Source organism: Megascapheus bottae, chromosome 6 (genome assembly GCF_031878675.1).
Source record: "Megascapheus bottae isolate mThoBot1 chromosome 6, mThoBot2.hap1, whole genome shotgun sequence".
NCBI classification, from domain to species: Eukaryota; Metazoa; Chordata; class Mammalia; order Rodentia; family Geomyidae; genus Megascapheus; species Megascapheus bottae.
In genome coordinates, this window is record NC_143514.1 from 79427740 (window position 1) to 79446853 (window position 19114).

General features: G+C 41.1%; 1 protein-coding gene across 10 annotated transcripts in view; it reads left to right on the forward strand.

Moving 5' to 3' along the window:
• Rere (arginine-glutamic acid dipeptide repeats) overlaps positions 1-19114 on the forward strand; it is a 391456-nt gene that overhangs the window by 97051 nt on the left and 275291 nt on the right. The window contains exon 1 of one of the 10 annotated variants that reach the window (XM_090335903.1): positions 213-230. The exons of the other annotated variants lie outside the window; for them this stretch is intronic. The gene's annotated coding sequence lies outside the window, so the exon portion shown is untranslated. Of the gene's footprint in view, positions 1-212; positions 231-19114 lie in introns of those variants that run through there. 10 annotated transcript variants of the gene reach the window in all.

Below are 19114 nucleotides of genomic sequence, written 5' to 3' on the forward strand. Positions count from 1 at the left end.
CCCGGCCAGCTCCGGACCTGCGTGCTGCTGCCCCACGGCCACCCGGCCTCCTTTTGTTTGGCAAGTGTAATTCACGCCCAGCCCGCCTCCCGCCCCGCCTCCTCCGGTGGCTGAGTTTGCGGGTTGGGGTTGGGGGAGGAGGAGGAGGAGAGCCAGGCACCAGGGGTCAGCTTCTGTTGCCCACTGGCCCCAGGCAAGTGGTCGGCAGCTTCACGCTGTGCCGGAACGAGGTCGGGGACGAGAAGTTGGATGAGTGCGAGTGGGGAGTGCGGGGAGGGGGGCCTCTCTTGGGTGCCCTGGGTGGAGAGCTTTCCCGGGGGAAGATAGCTTTCCAGGAATGGAAAGTCAGAATTTGTGGTGTCCTTTGCATTTTGATTGGGATTCTAGTTAAAGAGACCGGACAGGATCTTTGGGGCAGAGAGCACAGTTTTAAAGGCTGTTGATATTTTTTCTTCATAAATAAAAGTTCATGGAAGCTGTGCTGTGTATAATGCAGAAGTAGCTATTAGATCTGAAACTTTATTACTGGGGAGTAAATTTAAGTTTGAAAAGAAAATGGAATTGGTGGACTTGATTATAATGTCAGGCTATGCAAATGTGTCAATTATAATTTTGCTTCTTGGGCCAAATTAGAGTTGTTTTTTCCCAGAGTAGTTTAATGTAGAGACAATCTTGGAAAAAATTACTTCAAGTTGGAATTCTTTAAAACATTCAGTATGGTGGTGTCCCTGCCACCCTCCCCTTGTTTACACCAGTTTTTGCAGCCCTGGGGAGACCTACCGGACCACTTTCGAAATGTTTGCTGAGAAAAACTCAGCAAGTTCGTTACTTTGCCTTTAAGCTTCCTTGGCACACGTGTGCCATTGCTCTCTGCGGGGCATTGTTTGGCTGTAGGCCTCTCAGCCATATAGAAAACCCAAAAAGTACTATGGCAATGAAAGTGGGGGTCAACTGAGAGATTGCATTTTCCACCAGAAATGGTGTGCCAGGATGCTTTAAAATTGTTAACTGTGTTCTAAATCTTTCCTCAAAGTCTTTAGCATTCTGTGCCAAAAGAACGGTTTTAAGTTCTGGCCCCCTTCCTTTCCCTTTTTCTTCTGGAAACTACAAATGTGAAGGAGCCATGATTTGAAACCTTACACATGGGAGCAATTCCCTATGTGAGGCTGTTGTTCTGTGGACAATTATTTCCAGAAGAACAACTGATCTACATTTTTAAGCTTGTGTGGATCCGGCCCTAAAAGGCAGTTGCTGCTGAATCTTTCCATTGCCTCAGAAAATAACACCAGGCAATGTTTCTTGCTTGGGAGCAACTTCTCGACAGTGTGGGGCAGCACTGGTTTGCTTGTATTTGTTTTAATCCAGTGCTGTAATTTAATAGTGTTTAAACTATTTTATAAGGGTTTCTGGATCTAGTGAAAGGTGGTTTTCAATCTAGAGCTCTTGAGTGCTCATTGTACTCAGGCAGGCGCTGGAGCTTGGCAGGCTTGCACTTGAAATGTTATTTGATCTCCTTGCATGACAGAATTGACTAAGATTACACTCTTCCCCTCCCTGTGGCTGTAGAAAGTGATGCATCAACGAGGTCTGTTCAATAGAATATTTAAAGACTTAACCCACATTCATTCACTCTACGGTTTCCAGAAAAAGGCCTTGTAGATTTTTTTTTGTGGGTTTACATTTATGAATTGAAACCAGAGCTGATGTAATGTAGCTGTACCACTTCCTTTGTGTGTGCATGTGTTTTTATAGACTATAGAAGATATGCCAGTCTGCATGGCCGTGATTATTTCTGAAATGCTTGAAATGAGAGAGAGGGGAATGAACAGGAAGAGGATGTGTGTGTATGTGTGTGTGTAAATTTCAACTATAGGCTGCTTTATTTTTTTTACATTGTTCCTTAAAATGAGGAGTGTGATGGTGTGTGTTCTCTGTCCTCTTGTCAGTAACGTTCAATGAGTTGCCTGTGTATTATGTCGACTAGCTTTTCATTTTAATTAGTGCAGCTGTGTACAGCTGTTAGGTCAATGTACTGGCTGCTTCTGCATGGCAGTTTATCTTACACTGAAGGCTTTACAGATTTGGCTGATTGTGTTTCTTTTCTTTTCTTTTTTAATCTCTCTTCAATTGCCACCATGCTTGCTTTTAAGCAAGAGATAGAACAAGACAAGGCTTATTCATGTAATAATTTACTTATGAGAAGTTCATTTTGGGGTTTGAGGGAGTTGGTCAGCCAATTACCTTTATAATAGGTATTATATTATAGTTTTATCATGGTTTACCAAAGGGCTTCTTATTGTGTAGTTCAAGAAAACCAGTGGGACCATCATTTCATAATAGGAAGCCAACAGTTTGTTCTAAAAAGTAGAGAAATAGTCTTTGTTTCCTGGTCTAGGGTTAGTTTGAACAAATGTTAGCACCAATGGAAATAACATGATTAGAATATTTCCTCTTTGTGTACTTGTGTCCCCTCCCTCCCTGCCTCCCTCCCTGCCTCCCTCCCTCCCTACTTCTCTACCTCTCTTCCTCCTTCCCTGCCTCCCTCCCTCCCTCATTTTCTTCTTTCTCCCCCTCCACTTTGCCAAAGGGATCAAGAAAGACATTGACTAACAATTTGTGGGCTGGATGATTAATAGAAAGGTTTAGAAATGTTTTTGCTCAGGGCCATATATGGCCAACTTTAAATATTAAAATGTGTTACTGGCACTAAGCTATTAGGAGTCTTAAAGATTGAGTATACAGCTTTGCATGCGTTCTAATAGATTGTGATGTGTCTGACCCCTTTTTCTGTCTTCCTGTTGGAAAGGTAGAACTGTGCTGCCATGTACTTAAAAACTGTATAGCACAGTCTTTTTTTTTTTTTTTTTTTTTGGTGGGTCCTGGGGCTTGATCTTGGCCTGGGCACTGTCCCTGAGCTCTTCTGCTCAAGGCCACTGCCCTACCCTTGAGCCACAGCTCCTCTTCCCCTTTTCTAGAGGTTAATTGGAGATGTGCCCAGGCTGGCTTTGAACTGATATCCTCAGATCTCAGCTTACTGAGTAGCTAGGATTACAGGCGTGAGCCACTGCGCCCAGCTGTATAGCACACCCTTAACAAGGAACAAGAGTCACAGACACAAAATGGATCAATAGGATTATACATAAAGCAAGATGTGGTGCCCTTTTCCTGGTAGGAGTAGATCACCTGCTGGGATCAAAAAGCAAGACTCACTTCAAGTCTCACTATCTGCACAAAACAAAAAAGATAATGTTCACTTTTAAATAACAGCATAAATTAGCTTAATCTTAGCTACTTTTTTTTTTTTTTGATCAGTGCTAGGGCGTACACTCAGGATCTTGCCGTGCCAAGAACCATGCCACAATCTACAGACCTTTAAAAAATTAAGGTAGCTTGTTTCTTGATGGTTCTGAGGCTTTGTTGTTGGTGTGTTGATTGCAGGTTGCTCTGCTGGTGTCATCAGTCACCTTGTACAGTTGAGTACGGTGGTGGTCTGTGTTTCTCTCGCAAACTTCTGCTACTGATTGTAATACCTGGTAAATTACTTAACCTCTGTAACTTCCTCAGTTGGGGAAAATGATGACTCTTCCTTAAAGGGTATGCGTGTGACTTTGTTTTCTGTTGCCAGAATACCACAGGCCTGGGAGTGGCACTGTGACTCAAGGGGCAGGGTGGTAGCCTTGAGCAGTGCTCAGGGGCAGTGCTCAGGCCTGCAACTGACCTCCCCCCCCCCAAAAAAAAAATACCACAGGCTTCATAGTTTGTAACAATAGAGATTTATTTGGCTCAGGGTTATGGAGGTTGGAGCATAGTGGCATTAGAAGGGCTAGAGATCATAGGTGAAAACCCACTCTCAGGATAACTGACCACTCCTTGGATATGGACATAAATCTGATTAGGTCCTATGAGCACTGTTGCATGAGATGGCAAGGGGTGTGGGGGGGTGATGTTCTAGTACATGAACTTTGGGGTGTCACATTCAAACCATCACACTATGCAGAAGCAGGGAGAACCATTCCTGGCATATAACTGAATATTTAGTATAGGAAACACTAATTATGTGCTAGGAATTATTTTGGGTACTGACTGTACAAGAAGAGCTAAGCATTGCTGGGCATGGTGGCTCATGCCTGTAATCCTAGCTACTCAGGAGGCTGAGATCTAAGGATCAAGGTTCAAAGCTAGCCTGGGCACAAAAGGACCTGAGACTCTTATCTCCAGTTAACCTCTAGAAAAGGGGAAATGAGGTTTGGCCCAAGGGTAGGGTGGGTACCTTTGAGGTGAAGAGCTCAGGGACAATGCCTCTTACAAGCCTCATGACCCACAAAGAGTGGGGGGTGGGGAGAGCATGCTAAGTCTTGATGTTTAAAACATTGCTAAGGAAGAAAAGAACCCAGGAAACAAAAAAGCATGATGATGACTTGTGAGACTTCCAAAGATAACTTCTGGGCGTATCAGTGACTTTCACAAGTTCAACATGAGAAGCTTAGTATCACTCTTTAAGTCCTTTTTGTCTTTTGTGACCGTGCACTTCTCATATTAGTGATAGTGTTTATTAGCTACATTAATGGTTTTTGGCTCATATATAGAATAAAGAAGGTGGAAGAGATTCCTTCCCGGGAAAGAAAAAATAAGAGAAACAGAAGACATGAAATAAGGTGATTTATCAGCTTAAGTATTTAATACTATAAGGGTAATGTTTGAATCATAGTCCTTTAATACAAGCAAATATTGTTAATTTTCTGAAAATAAAATATCACGTGAGCCAGGTATAGTAGTATCTACCTGAAATCTACATACTCAAAAGGTAGAAGTAGGAGATTGAGTTTTAGGCCAGTGCAGGCTACAAAAGATCAGTGTGGGCTTAATCTCAAATAATAAAAAATACACACATGTTATAAAGGGCAGCAGTTCCTAGCATATGCCAGGCACTCAGTTCACTTCTGTGGAATGTTTCCAAAATACATCCACATATGCCCATTAGAGGCCAAGGAAAGATATCAGAAAGCAATATATACCAAGCAGTAATAGTGCTAATGTCAGGATGGTGTGATTGTGGATGATTCCATTTCCTAATGCCATTGTTTCTTTGCCTAAGTTATTTCCTCTTGGCAAATTTAAAATACCACTGAGGTTGAGTGAGAGAGATCGTATGCTGTAACTAAACAGCTGCACAGCTAGTGAGGGTTCTAAGCACAATGCTGCTTCCCATTCATAATTACTTGAGGCTTGACTGGCTCTCAGTATGTTTTATTTTAATTTTTTTCACATACGGTTCTCCAAAGATTTGATGTCTCATTTTTGTGACACTTATTGGTGTTATTAGAAGTAGTGTTTACACAGAGTATGTGTGGACACATATATCACTTCTCTTACAGAATCATCAGTAGGGTAAAGCCTAGATATAGAAATTCTGAGTCTCAGTGTCATTTTATTGAAAGTTTTGTTGATAAAACAAACATACCAGCTCTCCTTGAAGATACCTGAGATTGCAGAAAAATCAAATATCTTTAGAAGCATTAAGACATACCCTCAAATGAAATGAAAATGGACTCTTCTTCTTCTTTTTGACCAGTCCTGGGGCTCGAACTCAGGACCTGGGCACTGGCCTTGAGCTTTAAGGCCAGTGCTCTACCACTTGAGCCACAGCACCACTTTTGGCTTTTTCTGTGTATGCATGGTACTGAGAAATCGAACTCAGGGTTTTGTGCATGCTAGGCAAGCTCTCTACTACTACTCCACACTCTCAGCCCCAAAATGGACGATTCTTGAAAATAAATGTTTTTTCCTTTTGGGTTGGTTTTGGTGCTTCAACTCAGGGGCTGGGTGGTATTCTTGAGCTTTCTATTTTTAATCAAGGCTTGTACTCTGCCACAGCTCCACTTCTGGTTTTCTGGTGGTTAGATATAAGAGTCTCATGGACTTTCCTTCCAGGACTGGCTTTGAACCCTATCCTCAGATCTTTGCTTCCTAAGTAGCAAGTAGTACAAGCGTAAGCTACCAGCACCCAACTGTCTCACCCTTTTTCAAAGCTCGTGCTTATAGTTCAAAGAGGCCAGGCTGGCAGTAGGTGGTGAGTGAAAGCTAGAGGCTTGACATTGAGAGTTGAAAAGACTTCAGGTTCATTTATTAAAAGGTTAGTTTGTGAGGATAGCATTGTGGTATTCTGCAGATACGATTTTGTGTTGACTAACAGACAGTTTGTGTAGGTATGGGGCATAAAATGGACTAATGGGCAAAAGTCACTTTACACAGTATATTTAGCATATTGTAAGCTATGCATGAAGACTTAAAAAACTACTATAGGTATGTGTAGGGAATCTTTCTTTGGTGGGGGATAGGGCGGGGGAAGGTTGTCCTAGGTCTTGGACTCAGGGTCTGGACACTGTCTTAAGCTTTCTCAAGGTTAGCGTTCTACCACTTGAGGCACAGCACCACTTATGGCCTTTTCTGTGTATGTGGTATTGAGGAATAAGACCCAGGGCTTTGTGCATACTAGACAAGTACTGTACGGCTAGGCCACACTCCTGGCCCAGGAGGTCATTATAAAATACCATTAATATTTTAAATAAATGCTCAATTCTCAATGTACAATTAGATATACTTCTCATGTCTTATTTTCTGCAAAGCAAGTGTGCTCTTATAATTCTGATTTTAAAAAGGGTCAGTTTATATGAACATTAATTTCAGAGGTGCAAAATAGTGCACATAGTGTTTATTTGAAAAATTGCTTAAGTCAAAATCCTCCAGATGGTGTGTGCTACTATGTTCACAGTTGTATTTTCTGTAAAACCAACAGATTATCAAATAATAGCCCAAAAATAGCTGACTAGAAACAGTGGTATACATAGATCTCCTCTGGCTTTGAACCTCAACAGCATTAGTGACTTTCCTTGTGTACCATTTAGTAAAATGCTTCCATGAAATCACTTCTGTTAGCATCACCTTCAGTATTTCTTAATTGGGTGAATTTATGCTTTCCACAAAATTCTGAAGCAGATAACCAGTTCCTTTATGTGGCTGCTGCTCAGGAGTGACATTGGAGAAATGATACTGATTTATCATTCATAAGTTTTTTTGTTTTACTCTGTAGCCTTTAATCATTGGTAACATTTAAACATTTTGGACATTATAGGCTCTTCATCTAGATGTAGTATAAACTGCTGCAGCTGTTTTTGATATTACTGACCAAATAACCAACTGACTGACTGACCAGTAGACCAGCCAACTAACCAGGACAAAAGCTTCAGCATGCTTGCTAGCATTTGGTATTGTAGATTTTAGCCCCTTGCTGTTATAAAAGTTTGTTTTTCTTTATGTGACTATTTACATGGGTATTAACTTTCTTGTAATTTTTATTTAATGTATGTTTTATGTATTACATATACCTCATTATCATGTAGGGGGAAAGCATTAAGATAGAAATTCAAAAGGAATAAATGTGTGCATGTGTGTACATGCATGTGCACTGGAATCTGTGTGTGCACCAGCCCTAGGATACGAACTCAGGGCCTGGGCACTGTCCCCGAGCCTTTTTGTTCAAGGCTAGAGCTCTACCCTTAAGCCACACTTCAGCTTTTTGGTAGTTAATTGGATATAAAAATTTCATGGATTTTCTTGTCTGATCCACTTCAACTCATAATTCTCAGACCTTGGCCTCCTGAATAGCTAGCATTATAGGAGTGAGCAGCTGGCAGAGTGATGAATTTTCCTTTTATATTGTATGAATCTCAGTAAATGTCCTTAGGTCTGTTAGAAGTAAGCCATCTTTTAAATCTCTGTTCCCAAACTGCCTGCTCCACCCTTTCTCTGTGTTGGATAGGTATAAAAGAGATTTCTCCCTGAAGTGAAATTGTACAGCAGAATGAACTACATTTTCCTAAAATTCTTATACTCAGGCCCTGACCTCTTCAGTATGAAGAGGGGCTTGCCCTTCTGATGGAATGAATATAAAAGGAAGAGAATGCCAGGGTCACACCTATAATCCTTCCTACTCTGGAGATAAGTAGGAATAAACTCTGCCTGGCTAGACAAATCTGAGACACTCCTACCTCTAATTAACCAGCAAAAAACCCAGAAGTGGGGGGCATGGTTCAAGGGATAGATTGCCAGCCATGACCAAAAAGGCCTAATGAGGACTAGTACCACACCAAAAAAGAGAAAAGCTCTTCTGCCTGAAAGTGGCTATCCGTGCACCAGGAGGAGCACAGATAGTCTTCTCTGGGGAGCCAGATTGGCTTTGATCTTGGACTTCGCCTCCAGACAAGAAACATCTCTGTTGTTTATGCTACCCAGTCTGTGGCATTGGGCTCCAGCAGTCTGAGAAGATTAGCATAGTGCATAGTATACATGTGGAATAAAATATCAGTTTTTTTGTAGAGACTGAGGTTTTCAGCAGTGAGATGGGGATTAGACTTGTGCTTGCAAAAGGCTTTAGACATCTACTCACCAGCCTTCGCTGACCTCTGGTTCAGCTTATGACTGCCTTGTAAAGGAGGCAGAGCCATACTGGCTTCCCTGCTTACCACACAAAAGCCAAATCCCTGAAGAAAGAACTGGGTAACCTCCACACACAGCTTCCATTTTGGAAGTGACCAAGACTCCCAATAGAAAGAAGTCATGAATGCCTTCACATATATGGACAGTCTTCTCATCCTTTGCTTAGAAGACAAGGTTTTTATTTTTAGTCTTTGTAGTTGTTCCCATTTCAAGATAGAAAAATTTCCTCACATCCCAACGTGGTACAGAAACTGTAGTGGTATCATTTACCTTTCATATTTCGGGAAACAAATTAGAAATTGAATTCTTTGGCCTGCTGGCTATTGAAGTGTAAAATTTCTTTGAAGTGTCATAATGGTAAGAAATATGATATTATCTGACTTAGACTTGGGACATTTTATCCTTTTATTGTGATCCAGGTATTGGCTTACTATTTAGTCATGCTGATTAGTGGCTGTGGTAGGACATAGGAGTCGTTTGTGGCTGTCTGCTGTTTCAATTGCTATTCATTTACCCAGGGTGGTTTGAGGACTTTTCCATCAAGTGGATGAAACAGACATAATTTAGAAGACAGAAATAAGAGGAATAGAACTGAAAATCCAAAGCTCCAGTGTATACTCTGCCCCTTCAGACTAATTCTAGAAGAATTTTGGGTTTTTTGCAAAGTTTTTAAGACCTCAGGACACGCTATATAGAAAACAATCTCCTTTCACTTAGCGATAATAAAAATTATTCCTTTGAGGTTAAAAGCCAAGAATAGATTTTTGTACTTTAGGGTGCTTCTCATAGCCTGTATACTTATTTTTATTATGTGCTGCCTTATTCTTCCACTAGAATGTAAAGTCCTGGCTGGCAGGATCTTTTAGCTGAACTACCCAGGCAAAAGTGTGAGGTGGCACCTCAGAGAACTCTTAAAAGTAAGTGCCATAGCCTAAGTATCAGAAACAAAGTTGTGAAATCAGCCACATGAACAGAATGTAGAAGTTGCTGTCTAATTCTTCACATTGCCATCTAGACAACTGGTTAAGATCTAAAACTTAACATGCCCAAGTGGAACTTCTTACCTACTATGTATTGTTGGATTTTAATTTTGATTTTTTTCCCCCCATATAGGTCCACTGAGAAAATTCAGGGCATCTGGGACAATCTCAAGTTACTTCCAAACAGTCTTTTTTGACATTTCCCATTTTTAACCTTGTAAAGAATTCTAAACAATAGTGCTGGGAGTTTGGCCTAGAGGTAGAGTGCTTGCCTAGCATGCACGAAGACCTGGGTTTGATTCCTCGGTACCACATACATAGAAAAAGCCAGAAGTGGTGCTGTGGCTCACGTGGTAGAGCTCTAGCCTTGAGAAAGCCCAAGGACAGTGCTCAGGCTCTGACTCTTCAAGCCCTGGGACTGGCAAAAATAGATAAAAATAGAATTCTAAACAGTATTCTAGCAATGAAATATTGAATTGTTTACTTTTAGGTTACTTTCATGAACAACTTTTTATTGTGATTTTTTTTCTTGGGACTATTAGTATTTTGTTCAATTATTTTCTCTCTTTTTTGGGGAGTGGGAGAGGGGCGCAGCAGTCCTGGGGCTTGAGCTCAGGGCCTGGGCACTGTCCTTGGACACTTTTTATTCAAGGCTAGTGCTCTGTCACTTGAACCACAATGCCAGTCTGGACTTTTCTGTGTATGTGGTACTGAGGAATTGAACCCAGGGCTTCATGCATACTAGGCAAGCACTCTACCACTCTCTGGCCCATATTTGGTTCAATTCTTGTAATAGGGTCTTAGCTTTCAAAGTTAAGTAGTATTTGCTGATGAAACATTCATTTAAAAATATTTCATTTAGGGTTGGGAATGTGGCTTAGTGGTTCAGTACAAGCCTTGAGCAAAAAGCAACTCAGGGACAAGTGTGTAGGCTCTGAGTTCAAGCCCCAGGGCTACAAGAAGAAAATTACCATGAGAAATATTTCTTAAAATATTTTTCTAAATGTAATAGGCAAACTTTTGGATCAAGAAATGTGGCCTAGCCAGGTAGATATTAGGAGGATTGTGGTTTAAGGACTGCTCAGGTTTCAAAAAAAAGCTTGTGAGACCTCCATCTCTTTCAATAATCCTGGCATAGTAATACATGTCTGTCATTTTAGCTTGGGTAGGAAGAGGATTACTATAAGAAGCCAGTTCCAGGACAAAAACAGGAATCTCTAACTGAAAAAGAAGCAAAAAAGTTACTTTACCCAGGCACTTAATAAACTTTAGTTACCTTTAATTTATGTAGTACTTGAAAAAAATGATGGGAATTGTGTCTGATTTTCAGAGAGACAGAAGTTGCAGACAAAAATTTACTAATAGGGCTGGGAATGTGGCTTAGTGGTAGAGTGATTTCCCAGCATGCGTGAAGCCCTGGATCTGCTTCCTCTGTACCACGTAAACTGAAAAAGCCGGATGTAGCTCTGTGGTTCAAGTGCTAGCCTTGAGCAAAAGAATATTGGGGGGCTGGGAGTTTGGCCTAGTGGTTAAAGTGCTTGCCTAGCATGCATGAAGACCCGGGTTCGATTCCTTGGTACCACATACATAGAAGTGGTGCTGAGGCTCAAGTGGTAGAGCTCTAGCCTTGAGAAAGTCCAAGGACAGTGCTCAGGCCCTGAGCTCAAGCCCAGGACTGGCAAAAAAAAAAAAAAAAAAAAAGAATATTGGGGTTTGAACTCAGGGCTTGGGTGTTGTCCTTCAGCTTTTTTCAAAAGGCTGGCTCTACTACTTGAACCATTTTTGTTTTGTTTCTGGCTTTTTGCTTGTTAATTGAGGTTAGAGTTTCCAGATATTTCTGTACAAGGCTGTTTTTGAACCTTGATCTCCTATCTCAGCCTCCCCAGTTTGCTGGGATTGTTATCATGTTATCTTTCTAATCCTCAAAGAGTTTTGATTGCTCTTTGGACTTGATTGAGTGTACAGAAAAACCACTCCTCGAGCTGGCCTGGTGACTCACGCCTGTAATCTTAACTACTCTGGAGGCTGAGATTGAGGATCTCCATTCAAAGCCAGCTCAGACTCTAAAGAGTGTGAAATTTTCATCTCCTATAAATCACTAGAAGAGGGGAAGTGGGGCTGTGGCTCAAGGGATAGGGTGGTAGCCTTGAGCTGCAGAGCTCAGGGACCCCGCCCAGGCTCAGAGTTCAGGCCCCATGACTTCCCCCCCCCCCAAAAAAAAAAAAAAAAGAGCCACTTGCTATTTCTAATGAAGATTTGGTTGAAAAACTTGAAGTTGGTATTCCTGTGAAATAGGAGAAATTTTTATTTCTAAGTTATATTACTAGATCCAGTATTTAATCATAACATGCTTCATATACCTAGATATACTCAGGTAAATTTATGTAGTTATCTTTACTTTGTAGATAACGGTTTCCATTGAAATGCCTGTTGTTGCTTCACTTGCTGTCTCTGAGCTTTGCTCAAGGCTAGCAATATTGCTTGAGCCACAGCTTTATTTTTAGCTTTTTTGGTGGTTAATTGGAGTCTCTGGGACTTTTCTGTCTGTGCTGGCTTTGAACTGTGTCTCTAAGATCTCAGCCTCCTGAGTAGCTAGGATTTATAGACTTGATCTACTGACAACTGGCCCATTAGTGAACATTTTAATCTCAAACTAGGGAAATACTCATGAATTATATTGAGAAACATTATGGCAAGTAAAACTCAACTGGATAGATTATTAAAAATTGGTAAAAGGACAAAAATTCAGATAAAAAATTTCATTTAAGCAATAAACAGAAGAAATCACCAAATATGTTCATAATATCTCAGAATAGAAACAGGTTGTAGATTTTAAGCAAGTCTAAGCCTGCTCTTTTCCCCAAGACTTATACTGAAATGTGAAGAATGTATTTGGTTCCATAAATTATTAGTCACGAAATTATGAACCTTACAGCCTGACTTTGCTGTGGATGGCCTATGGAAAAGGGAAAGAACAAATCTCCCTATCACACACAGATGTGAGCTCATGGTATGACAGGAGGAAAGCTTGCCAGGAGGAAGGTAGAAATCCCTAATCCCCAGCTCCGCCTGGATTTAGAGTAAAGCAGTGTGATCAAGTCAACCTTTTGCAGCAGGGCTTTGCGAAGTCATGAAGGGAGTGAGTGAAAGGTACTCAGAAATCTCTATGGTATGTTTTATTGTGCTTCTTTTGCAGACGTGAAGCCATGTTGAATTGTTATATTTGCCCACATCTCTCAATATGAATATTAACATATATGAGAATTAGTTTATCTTCTCATTAAAATTCTGGCTAAAGGACTTTGTTTATTTCCAGTGGGATCTATGAAAATCTATGGCGACTATAAGGACTGGGGATGTGGCTCAATGGTAGAACACTTCCCTAGCAGGTACAAGGCCTTGTGTTGAATCCCAGGGGAGGTTGCATGTGAAGGAGAAAATATATGTGATCACATGAGAGTTGAATTTAGATTTCTGTGTTACTAGTTTAGAACACTGTTGAAGTCTTTTATTTTCTGTGTGTGTGGCACAGAACTTAGTGTTACCTAGACTCAAATTTGTTGAGGCATTTCATAGCTATGGCTAAATTTAGGGGTAGATTGTAGGTTTCATCTCACATTTTGTATTTGCAGGGGAGATAGAATGAGAATGATACATAGAATGATATATAGAAAAATGATTTAGAATGTTACATAGAAATGTTACATAAATAGAAAATGATTAAGCTAGCAAATATTTGGCCTTTTGCCACAATGTTAGATGTCTTACAGTTAAATATTTAATATAGAAATTACCTTTTAAAATGAACAGGTAAGTTGTGGCTTCCCAAATCTTGGATTTAAAGTACTTGACAAAAATTTTTAAGAGATACCAGGCATGGTGGCTCATTCCTCTAATCCTAGCTACTCAGGAGGGTGAGATCTGAGGATTGGGGTTCAAAGCCAGGCTGGGCACTAAAAAAGAAAAAAAAAAAACGACTCTTCAATTCATCACTAGAAAATGGGAAGTGGGGCTGTGGCTCAAGGGGTAGGGCAGTAGCCTTGAGCTGAAGAGCTCAGGGACAATGACCTGGCCCAGAGTTCAAGCCCCATTGACCCACCCCCCCAATTTTTTTTTTTCTTTTTTACAGACTCTTAATCATTATAAGCAAATTTAGAATATATATAGTCAACTTAAAATTTACATCTTTTTGTGTAAAGTTCTGTCCAGTCTGATTTGGAAGTGCCTGCTCCAACTGCTAAGACATTTTTCCTGAGAGTATTTTGATATTGTCACTCTTGTCCTTTTACTTTTGTTGTTGTTGTTAGAAAGGACAAATGGTTTTTAAAGCCTAGGAAATGCATCCCTGGGGACTGCCCCTTTTTAATCAAATCTTTTTGTGGATAATTGTAATTTTTTATTTGGCAAATCCTGGGCTTAACATCTGGGCGTAAGCACTGTCCTTAGTTAGGCTTTCTCAAGGCTAGAGCTCTACCACTTGAGTCTCAGCACCACTTCCGGCTTTTTTCTATGTATGTGGTACTAAGGAATCAAACCAGGGTCTTCATGCATGCTAGGCAAGCACTCTACCACTAGGCCAAACTCCCAGCCCAATTGTAATTTTTTTTTTTTTTGCCAGTCCTGGGCTTGAGCTCAGGGCACTGTCCTTGGACTTTCTCAAGGCTAGAGCTCTACCACTTGAACCTCAGCACCACTTCCGGCTTTTTTCTATGTATGTGGTACCGAGGAATCGAACCCAGGTCTTCATGCATGCTAGGCAAACACTTTAACCACTAGGCCAAACTCCCGGCCCCAACAATTGTAATTATTTTTATGAAGCAATTTTCTCTTTTGATCGTATATTTTCTTTTCTTTTTTTATTGCCAGAATAATGAATAAAGGGTCAGATAGTGGGTGCATTACTTCTTGAACTTTGATACTCCTCATCTCTGTCTGTCTGTCTGTCTGTCTGTCTGTCTGTCTGTCTGTCTTGGGGCTTGAACTCTGGACCTGGGCTGTGTCCCTGAGGTCTTCAGCTCAAGACTACCTTACACCTTGAGCAACTGCATCACTTCCCCTTTTCTAGTGATAAATTGGAGATAAGAGTTTTGTTGTTTTTTTTAGTACCTGGGATGGCTTTGAACCCCAATCCTCAGATCTCAGCCTCCTGAGTAGCTAGGATTACAGGCATGAGCCACCCTGCTTGGCTGTTCTTACATTTTCTTACTGCTGTTCTCTGGCCTTCCACTTGGGTGGTTGAACCTTGGGTGGATCTGTCTGTATTTAGCATCTGTGGAGGAGAAAAGGATGATTCTTTTTTATGTATATTAGTGAAGGATTGACCCAGATTAGTGAGAAGCAATTTTCTGTTCTTTCATGTTTACCTTTTCTTTCTTAATCTGAACTGGATATGAACAATGAAGGGATTCTCTCTCACTGATAAATTGGGAAGGTTTTTTTACACTCAGTAGGAGCTGAGGTGGTGTAATTCTTCATCATCCTTTACTCTTGACTGTTTTTTTTTTTTTCTTTTTTCTTGGAAGAACTTATTTAAACAGCTGCTATGTTTCACAGACCTACTGCCTTTTGTTTTAGGTAGAGCTCGAGGTTGAGATTCTTTTTGTTTTTTTGCCGGGCTTGGGCTTGGGCTCAGGGCCTGAGCACTGTCCTTGGACTTTCTCAAGGCTAGAGCTCTACCACTTGAGCCTCAGCACCACTTCCAGCTTTTTTCTATGCATGTGGTACCGAGGAATCAAACCCGGGTATTCGTGCATTCTAGGCAAGCACTCTACCACTAGGCCAAACTCCAGGCCAAGGTTGAGATTCTTAAGCAGTCCTTCCTTCCCTTTCTCTTCCCCACCTGTGAACATTTATATGTTAAATTGCTCCTTCCTGTTATCAGAGGCCTTCTGAGAACACTTTCCTTTGACAATTTGGCATTCAAGCTAGATTTCCCTGGGGGAAAGTTGGCTTCTCCGACTCTCACTTGAGTTTTACTGTTTTCTCAGTTCAGTTCTTCCAATAGAAAGGGATGGTTGGTTGCTCAACTTTGACCTCCCATGGCAGGGGCCTGACCTTTTCCTTCAGAGATCATGAGGACCACAGGGTCAAAAGAAGCTTAGTGCCCTCTGAAAACTCAAGGTACTTTCTCTTCATAGTGAAATGATAACCAGAAAAGATGCAAGGAATTTTGCTGATCAGATTTCTTTGACTCCACACTAGCTTGTGATGGCCAGTTTTGTGGACAATAAATTGTGTGTGTGTGTGTGTGTGTGTGTGTGTGTGTGTGTGTGTGTGCGTGTGCGCGCGCGCGCGTGTGCGCGTGCGCGAGCGATTGTCATCACACCTTCCTCTCTATACACTACTCAGAAAACAGATTATCCCCGATTTTGTTTTACCATTGTAGTAAGGTAGTGATATATGAAACAATTATGATTTAGATTTTCAATAGGAATTTTTATAAATTCTAGAGTCTAGAGTTCTTCCCTTTTGCCTCTCCTTATGTATAAGTAGCTTGTGATAGGCAAGGGAAGTGGTAGGTCAAACTAGTGAAGTGCTATGGAGTGCTTTGAAACAATTCTCCAGAAATGCTCCCAGAAGCCCCAGTTTTATAGAAAAACAAATCTTTACCTGTTACCTTACGTTATAAATACACAGGTAGCTTACTGACTTTACAGAGGGATTGGTTTCTATTTTATGGAGAAAGATGTGTAGCCTACTCCATGTCCATCGTCTAGGCGTGGAGTCTTCAGAGAATGGATAGGTTTAGGGTTTTTGCCCTCAGATTCTCATTACATTACAGCCCACCTGCCAGAGCCTCCAGGTCCTGATCTTTAGACTGATGTCATAATATGTTGACTAGTCAACACATGGTCTTGAAAGGGGAATTTACAAAAAGTGCAAGATGAAAGAGACTTCCCCAATTCCTCCCCACCTTATCCCCTTCGGCCTGCCAGGACACTCCCTCCCTCCCTCCCTTTTCCTTTGTCATCAGAGCAGTGCGCCAGAAGACCACCAAGATGATAGGTCTGTTCAAACAGCAAAGGTGTCAGTGGTTGCTCCAGCCATCAATCAATCATGTTGAATTCCATTGGCCACCTGTGTATGGCCAGCCCAACCACATGGCTAGGGTCTATAAAAGTAGCCTGTAAGATTAGGTGGGGTCGCTCTCTCATTCACTGACCTTGATCACGGACCCTAACACAAGATAATGAAAACTAGGATTATAAAATAGCAAATAGTGCCATGTTGGACAAAGTTTTACTAGAGAAATATGTTTTCTGCTCCTTTTTCCTCAGATCAAATTGTATAAATTGCTGAAAGAATGAAAGAATAAAGCCCTAGATTGGCATAGAAATTTCATTTATTTTTTTTCTCTTAAGAATTGCAGTCTACCACTTTTGTGAAAGTCAAGAATAAAGTCCCTGGGCTCACATTTATGCATCGGCTTGTACTTGAAGCAGGTAGGATGAATTAGGAGAGAATGGTGTTATCAGCAGGCTTGATGGTTCATGACTATAATCAGCACTCGGGAGGCAGGAGCCAGGAGTATCTGAAATTGGAGGCTAACTTGGCAATATACACAGAGATCTTGTTTCAGAAAACCTAAACCAGATAAAAAATGAAAATGGCATATTGCTGATATTTTTCCCCTTCCTTTTTCCCCTCTCCTTCCTCTCCCCCCTTTTCCTCTTCTTCTCCCTCTTCCCCCTCCTCCTTTTGGTTCTGCTCCTGGAGCTTGAACTGAGGGCATGGACATGGTCCTTGAGATTTTTCACTCAAGTCTGGCACTCTACTGCTTGGACGATAGCTCCACTTATGCCTTATTGTGGCTAATTGGAGATAAGAGACTCCCTGGGCTCATTTACATCTGCAACCCTCAGACTTCAGCCTTTTGAGCTGCTAGAATTGTAGGTATGAGCCACTGGTGCCTGACACTGAAATGTCTTTTTTTTTTTGGTGTTAGGGGCACTGTCCCTGAGCTCTTCACCTTACCTCACCCTACCCTTGAGCCAAGCCCCACTTCCCATTTTCTAGAGGTAATTGGAGATAAGAGTCCCAGGTCCTTTTGTGCCCAAGCTGGCTTTGAACCTTGATCCTCAGATCTCAGCTTCCTGAGTAGCTAGATTACAGGCATGAGCCACTGGTGCTGGGCTTGAAATGAATCTTTCTCTTCCCTCCGTACCCCTCTTCCTCTCATTTCGAGATTTGAACTCAGGGACTGAGCGTTGGTCCTGTGTTCTTTTTGCTCAAGGCTAGTGCATTTATTTTGAGCATAGTGCCACTTCTGGCTTTCTGGTGGCTAATTGGAGATAAGAATCTCTTGGACTTTCCTGCATGGGCTGGTTTTGTACTGTGATCCTGAATATGTTCAGCTGTACATGAGTGCCAGCAAGCCTTTCTATGATGGTGGAAATGTTCTGGAGTTGCCTGTCTAGTGTAGTATGCTGGCCACCCGTGGCTGGTAACCATATGGAATGTGGCTAGTATGACCAAGGAAAAAACTTGTATTTAGTTAAATTTAAATAGGCTTATGGATAATACTTCCCATATTGGACAAGACAACCTTGAATTAGTTTAAGTGATTGATGTGCATACAAAATGAGTAACATTTAAGAACAGGTATTAATAGTAAACAGGTATTTTGTAGTTTGAGAAGTACATTATTATTATTATTATTATTTTTGCCAGTTCTGGGCTTTAGCTCAGGTCTTAAGCACTGTCCTTGGACTAGCACTCTACCACTTGAGCCTCAGCACCACTTCCGGCCTTTTGCTCTGTATGTGGGATACCGAGGAATTGAACCCGGGTCTTCATGCATGCTAGGCAAGCACTCTACCACTAGGCCAAACTCCTGGCCCGGGAAGTACATTTTTCATTGCTCTATTTCTTTTAGAGAAAGTTGGAGTGATTTGGTAGTGTGTTGACATCATAAAATAGATAGAGTATAGTTTAAAAATATGTCTTAGCACACAACATTACATTCCAGTTTTTCTTTTAAAAGGAGCAAGTTGTGCTCTAACAGGCTTTTGATTGTTCTATTAGCTTTGTGGCTTTTTGTCTTCTGCCCAGGGTATCCCACCTCTCTCAGCCACTTTTCAGCATCACCTGTAGCTAAGCTGGGAAGGGTATGTAATTGTGGTGGAGATTAAGTGGTAGGATTGACTTCTACATAGATATGGTAATAGGGATTTTAAGGATGGTTAGAAATCTCTGTTTTTACTTTTGGGGACTTGGGTAGTTTTTTACTTACAAGAAGAGCTATCCTTTACTATCACTGCCTTTTCTGTACAGTTCTACAATATGCTCTTTTTTTCTTTACTTTCTTTTTTTTCCAGTCCTGAGGCTTCAACTCAGGGCTTCAGTACTGCCCTTAGGCTTCTCAAGGCTAACACTCAACCACTTGAGCCACAGCACACTTCTTTTTTTTCTGTGTATGTGGTACTGAGAAATTACACTTCTGGTTCCTGCAATTCTATAATAGTCTAAATATAGTTCTATGTGAAAGATATCAAATCGATAGATCTAAGTGTGATAATGTACACTTACAACTCCAGCAGTTGGTAGGAGGACCAAGTTCGAGGACAGCCAGACAAAGGAACAGGTGACAAGGAACAACACATCAAACCAGATGTATTATAAATTACTGATCATTGAAA